Here is a 7317-nt window from a genome sequence, read left to right on the forward strand (position 1 = left end):
GTGGTTAAGCTGTGGGCAGTGAATTGGACGAGCGACCAATAAAACAATATGTATTATGGGGATGAATGCTTTTTGCTATTCACAAAATAAAACAAAAGCGGTCATGCAAAAAGCTGATTTAACACAGCACAGCAAAATCACTTGCACTATTCAATTCTGCTCGTCCAGGCGGGGAGAATTCAATCACATTTATTCGATGCGACGTTTCTTATGGGATTTAATAAGCGACAACATTTTAACCCCAAACCGAGAGGATTCTGAGATGTTTGGGGTTTATTGGCAATGATTCTGGAAAGAAACGTCGCAGACCCATCAACGTGTTACTCGTACTGATCGCCTCGTCGAGTCGCATCCAAATATATGAGTGGTTAAGCTGTGGGCAGTGAATTGGACGAGCGACCAATAAAACAATATGTATTATGGGGATGAATGCTTTTTGCTATTCACAAAATAAAACAAAAGCGGTCATGCAATAAGCTGATTTAACACAGCACAGCAAAATCACTTGCACCATTCAATTCTGCTCGTCTAGGCGGGGATAATTCAATCACATTTATTCGATGCGACGTTTCTTATGGGATTTAATAAGCGACAACATTTTAACCCCAAACCGAGAGGATTCTGAGATGTTTGGGGTTTATTGGCAATGATTCTGGAAAGAAACGTCGCAGACCCATCAACGTGTTACTCGTACTGATCGACTCGTCGAGTCGCATCCAAATATATGAGTGGTTAAGCTGTGGGAAGTGAAATGGACGAGCGACCAATAAAACAATATTATTATGGGGATGAATGCTTTTTGCTATTCACAAAATAAAACAAAAGCAGTCATGCAAAAATCTGATTTGACACAGCACAGCAAAATCATTTGCACCATTCAATTCCGCTCGTCCAGGCGGGGAGAATTCAATCACATTCATTCGATGCGACGTTTCTTATGGGATTTAATAGGCCACAACATTTTCACCCCAAATCAAGAGGATTCTGGGATGTTTGTGGTTTTTTGGCAATGACTGTGGAAGGAAACGTCGGGGACCCATCAAGGCATTACTCGTACTGCTCGCCTCGTCGAGAGGCATCCAAATATATGAGCGGTTAAGCTGTGGGCAGTGAATTGGACGAGCAACCAATAAAACAATATGTATTATGGGGATGAATGCTTTTTGTTTTTCACAAAATAAAACAAAAGCAGTCATGCAAAAAGCTGATTTACCACAGCACAGCAAAATCAGTTGCACCATTCAATTCCGCTCATCCAGGCGAGGAGAATTCAATCACATTTATTCGATGCGACGTTTCTTATGAGATTTAATAAGCGACAACATTTTGACCCCAAACCGAGAGGATTCTGGGATGTTTGTGGTTTTTTGGCAATGACTGTGGAAGGAAACGTCGCAGACCCCTCAAGGTGTTACTCTTACTGCTCGCCTCGTCGAGCGGCATCCAAATATATGAGTGGTTAAGCTGTGGGCAGTGAATTGGCCGAGCGACCAATAAAACAATATGTATTATGGGGATGAATGCTTTTTGTTTTTCACAAAATAAAACAAAAGCAGTCATGCAAAAAGCTGATTTACCACAGCACAGCAAAATCAGTTGCACCATTCAATTCCGCTCATCCAAGTGGGGAGAATTCAATCAAATTTATTCGATGCGACGTTTCTTATGGGATTTAATAAGCGACAACATTTTAACCCCATACCGAGAGGATTCTGAGATGTTTGCGGTATTTTGGCAATGATTCTGGAAGGAAACGTCTCAGACCCATCAACCTGGTACTCATACTGCTCGCCTCCTCGAGAGGCATCCAAATATATGAGTGGTTAAGCTGTGGGCAGTGAATTGGATGAGCGACCAATAAAACAATATGTATTATGGGGATGAATGCTTTTGTTTTTCACAAAATAAAACAAAAGCAGTCATGCAACAATCTGATTTAAAACAGCAAAGCAAAACCAGTTGCACCATTCAATTCTTCGCATCCAGGCGGGGAGAATTCAATCCAATTTTTTCGATGCGACGTTTCTTATGGGATTTAATAAGCGACAACATTTTGACACCAAACCGAGAGGATTCTGGGATGTTTGTGGTTTTTTGGCAATGACTGTGGAAGGAAACGTCGCAGACCCCTCAAGGTGTTACTCGTACTGCTCGCCTCGTCGAGACGCATCCAAATATATGAGTGGTTAAGCTGTGGGCAGTGAATTGGACGAGCGACCAATAAAACAATATGTATTATGGGGATGAATGCTTTTTGCTATTCACAAAATAAAACAAAAGCGGTCATGCAAAAATCTGATTTGATACAGCACAGCAAAATCATTTGCACCATTCAATTCCGCTCGTCCAGGCGGGGAGAATTCAATCACATTCATTCGATGCGACGTTTCTTATGGGATTTAATAAGCGACAACATTTTCACCCCAAACCAAGAGGATTCTGGGATGTTTGTGGTTTTTTGGCAATGACTGTGGAAGGAAACGTCGGGGACCCATCAAGCTGTTAGTCGTACTGCTCGCCTCGTCGAGAGGCATCCAAATATATGAGCGGTTAAGCTGTGGGCAGTGAATTGGACGAGCAACCAATAAAACAATATGTATTATGGGGATGAATGCTTTTTGTTTTTCACAAAAAAAAACAAAAGCAGTCATGCAAAAACTGATTTACCACAGCACAGCAAAATCAGTTGCACCATTCAATTCCGCTCATCCTGGCGAGGAGAATTCAATCACATTTAATCGATGCGACGTTTCTTATGAGATTTAATAAGCGACAACATTTTGACCCTAAACCGAGAGGATTCTGGGATGTTTGTGGTTTTTTGGCAATGACTGTGGAAGGAAACGTCGCAGACCCCTCAAGGTGTTACTCGTACTGCTCGCCTCGTCGAGAGGCATCCAAATATATGAGTGGTTAAGCTGTGGGCAGTGAATTGGACGAGCGACCAATAAAACAATATGTATTATGGGGATGAATGCTTTTTGCTATTCACAAAATAAAACAAAAGCGGTCATGCAAAAAGCTGATTTAACACAGCACAGCAAAATCACTTGCACCATTCAATTCTGCTCGTCCAGGCGGGGATAATTCAATCACATTTATTCGATGCGACGTTTCTTATGGGATTTAATAAGCGACAACATTTTAACCCCAAACCGAGAGGATTCTGAGATGTTTGGGGTTTATTGGCAATGATTCTGGAAAGAAACGTCGCAGACCCATCAACGTGTTACTCGTACTGATCGACTCGTCGAGTCGCATCCAAATATATGAGTGGTTAAGCTGTGGGAAGTGAAATGGACGAACGACCAATAAAACAATATTATTATGGGGATGAATGCTTTTTGCTATTCACAAAATAAAACAAAAGCAGTCATGCAAAATTCTGATTTGACACAGCACAGCAAAATCATTTGCACCATTCAATTCCGCTCGTCCAGGCGGGGAGAATTCAATCACATTCATTCGATGCGACGTTTCTTATGGGATTTAATAGGCCACAACATTTTCACCCCAAACCAAGAGGATTCTGGGATGTTTGTGGTTTTTTGGCAATGACTGTGGAAGGAAACGTCGGGGACCCATCAAGGTGTTACTCGTACTGCTCGCCTCGTCGAGAGGCATCCAAATATATGAGCGGTTAAGCTGTGGGCAGTGAATTGGACGAGCAACCAATAAAACAATATGTATTATGGGGATGAATGCTTTTTGTTTTTCACAAAATAAAACAAAAGCAGTCATGCAAAAAGCTGATTTACCACAGCACAGCAAAATCAGTTGCACCATTCAATTCCACATTTATTCGATGCGACGTTTCTTATGAGATTTAATAAGCGACAACATTTTGACCCCAAACCGAGAGGATTCTGGGATGTTTGTGGTTTTTTGGCAATGACTGTGGAAGGAAACGTCGCAGACCCCTCAAGGTGTTACTATTACTGCTCGCCTCGTCGAGCGGCATCCAAATATATGAGTGGTTAAGCTGTGGGCAGTGAATTGGCCGAGCGACCAATAAAACAATATGTATTATGGGGATGAATGCTTTTTGTTTTTCACAAAATAAAACAAAAGCAGTCATGCAAAAAGCTGATTTACCACAGCACAGCAAAATCAGTTGCACCATTCAATTCCGCTCATCCAAGCGGGGAGAATTCAATCAAATTTATTCGATGCGACGTTTCTTATGGGATTTAATAAGCGACAACATTTTAACCCCAAACCGAGAGGATTCTGAGATGTTTGCGGTATTTTGGCAATGATTCTGGAAGGAAACGTCTCAGACCCATCAACGTGGTACTCGTACTGCTCGCCTCCTCGAGAGGCATCCAAATATATGAGTGGTTAAGCTGTGGGCAGTGAATTGGATGAGCGACCAATAAAACAATATGTATTATGGGGATGAATGCTTTTGTTTTTCACAAAATAAAACAAAAGCAGTCATGCAAAAAGCTGATTTACCACAGCACAGCAAAATCAGTTGCACCATTCAATTCCGCTCATCCAAGCGGGGAGAATTCAATCAAATTTATTCGATGCGACGTTTCTTATGGGATTTAATAAGCGACAACATTTTAACCCCAAACCGAGAGGATTCTGAGATGTTTGCGGTATTTTGGCAATGATTCTGGAAGGAAACGTCTCAGACCCATCAACGTGGTACTCGTACTGCTCGCCTCCTCGAGAGGCATCCAAATATATGAGTGGTTAAGCTGTGGGCAGTGAATTGGATGAGCGACCAATAAAACAATATGTATTATGGGGATGAATGCTTTTTGTTTTTCACAAAATAAAACAAAAGCAGTCATGCAAAAAGCTGATTTAACACAGCACAGCAAAATCAGTTGCACCATTCAATTCTGCTCGTCCAGGCGGGGAGAATTCAATCAAATTTATTCGATGCGACGTTTCTTATGGGATTTAATAAGCGACAACATTTTAACCCCAAACCGAGAGGATTCTGAGATGTTTGCGTATTTTGGCAATTATTCTGGAAGGAAACGTCGCAGACCCATCAACGTGGTACTCGTACTGCTCGCCTCGTCGAGAGGCATCCAAATATATGAGTAGTTAAGCTGTGGGCAATGAATTGGACGAGCGACCAATAAAACAATATGTATTATGGGGATGAATGCTTTTTGCTATTCACAAAAAAAAACAAAAGCAGTCATGCAAAAACTGATTTACCACAGCACAGCAAAATCATTTGCACCATTCAATTCCGCTCATCCTGGCGGGGAGAATTCAATCACATTCATTCGATGCGACGTTTCTTATGGGATTTAATAAGCGACAACATTTTCACCCCAAACCAAGAGGATTCTGGGATGTTTGTGGTTTTTGGCAATGACTGTGGAAGTAAACGTCGGTGACCCATCAAGGTGTTACTCGTACTGCTCGCCTCGTCGAGAGGCATCCAAATATATGAGCGGTTAAGCTGTGGGCAGTGAATTGGACGAGCGACCAATAAAACAATATGTATTATGGGGATGAATGCTTTTTGTTTTTCACAAAATAAAACAAAAGCGGTCATGCAAAAAGCTGATTTACCACAGCACAGCAAAATCACTTGCACCATTCAATTCTGCTCGTCCAGGCGGGGAGAATTCAATCACATTTATTCGATGCGACGTTTCTTATGAGATTTAATAAGCGACAACATTTTAACCCCAAACCGAGAGGATTCTGAGATGTTTGGGGTTTATTGGCAATGATTCTGGAAAGAAACGTCGCAGACCCATCAACGTGTTACTCGTACTGATCGCCTCGTCGAGTCGCATCCAAATATATGAGTGGTTAAGCTGTGGGAAGTGAAATTGACGAGCGTCCAATAAAACAATATTATTATGGGGATGAATGCTTTTTGCTATTCACAAAATAAAACAAAAGCAGTCATGCAAAAATCTGATTTGACACAGCACAGCAAAATCATTTGCACCATTCAATTCCGCTCGTCCAGGCGGGGAGAATTCAATCACATTTATTCGATGCGACGTTTCTTATGGGATTTAATAAGCGACAACATTTTAACCCCAAACCGAGAGGATTCTGAGATGTTTGCGGTATTTTGGCAATGATTCTGGAAGGAAACGTCGCAGACCCATCAACCTGGTACTCGTACTGCTCGCCTCGTCGAGAGGCATCCAAATATATGAGTGGTTAAGCTGTGGGCAGTGAATTGGACGAGCGACCAATAAAACAATATGTATTATGGGGATGAATGCTTTTTGCTATTCACAAAATAAAACAAAAGCGGTCATGCAAAAATCTGATTTGATACAGCACAGCAAAATCATTTGCACCATTCAATTTCGCTCGTCCAGGCGGGGAGAATTCAATCACATTCATTCGATGGGACGTTTCTTATGGGATTTAATAAGCGACAACATTTTGACCCCAAACCGAGAGGATTCTGGGATGTTTGTGGTTTTTTGGCAATGACTGTGGAAGGAAACGTCGCAGACCCCTCAACGTGTTACTCGTACTGCTCGCCTCGTCGAGAGGCATCCAAATATATGAGTGGTTAAGCTGTGGGCAGTGAATTGGCCGAGCGACCAATAAAACAATATGTATTATGGGGATGAATGCTTTTTGTTTTTCACAAAATAAAACAAAAGCAGTCATGCAAAAACTGATTTACCACAGCACAGCAAAATCAGTTGCACCATTCAATTCCGCTCATCCTGGCGAGGAGAATTCAATCACATTTAATCGATGCGACGTTTCTTATGAGATTTAATAAGCGACAACATTTTGACCCGAAACCGAGAGGATTCTGGGATGTTTGTGGTTTTTTGGCAATGACTGTGGAAGGAAACGTCGCAGACCCCTCAAGGTGTTACTCGTACTGCTCGCCTCGTCGAGAGGCATCCAAATATATGAGTGGTTAAGCTGTGGGCAGTGAATTGGACGAGCGACCAATAAAACAATATGTATTATGGGGATGAATGCTTTTTGCTATTCACAAAATAAAACAAAAGCGGTCATGCAAAAAGCTGATTTAACACAGCATAGCAAAATCACTTGCACCATTCAATTCTGCTCGTCCAGGCGGGGAGAATTCAATCACATTTATTCGATGCGACGTTTCTTATGGGATTTAATAAGCGACAACATTTTAACCCCAAACCGAGAGGATTCTGAGATGTTTGGGGTTTATTGGCAATGATTCTGGAAAGAAACGTCGCAGACCCATCAACGTGTTACTCGTACTGATCGACTCGTCGAGTCGCATCCAAATATATGAGTGGTTAAGCTGTGGGAAGTGAAATGGACGAGCGACCAATAAAACAATATTATTATGGGGATGAATGCTTTTTG

Source organism: Petromyzon marinus, chromosome 47 (assembly GCF_048934315.1).
Source record: "Petromyzon marinus isolate PM22_M1 ecotype Great Lakes invasive population chromosome 47, UKy_Petmar_22M1.pri1.0, whole genome shotgun sequence".
Taxonomy (NCBI): domain Eukaryota; kingdom Metazoa; phylum Chordata; class Hyperoartia; order Petromyzontiformes; family Petromyzontidae; genus Petromyzon; species Petromyzon marinus.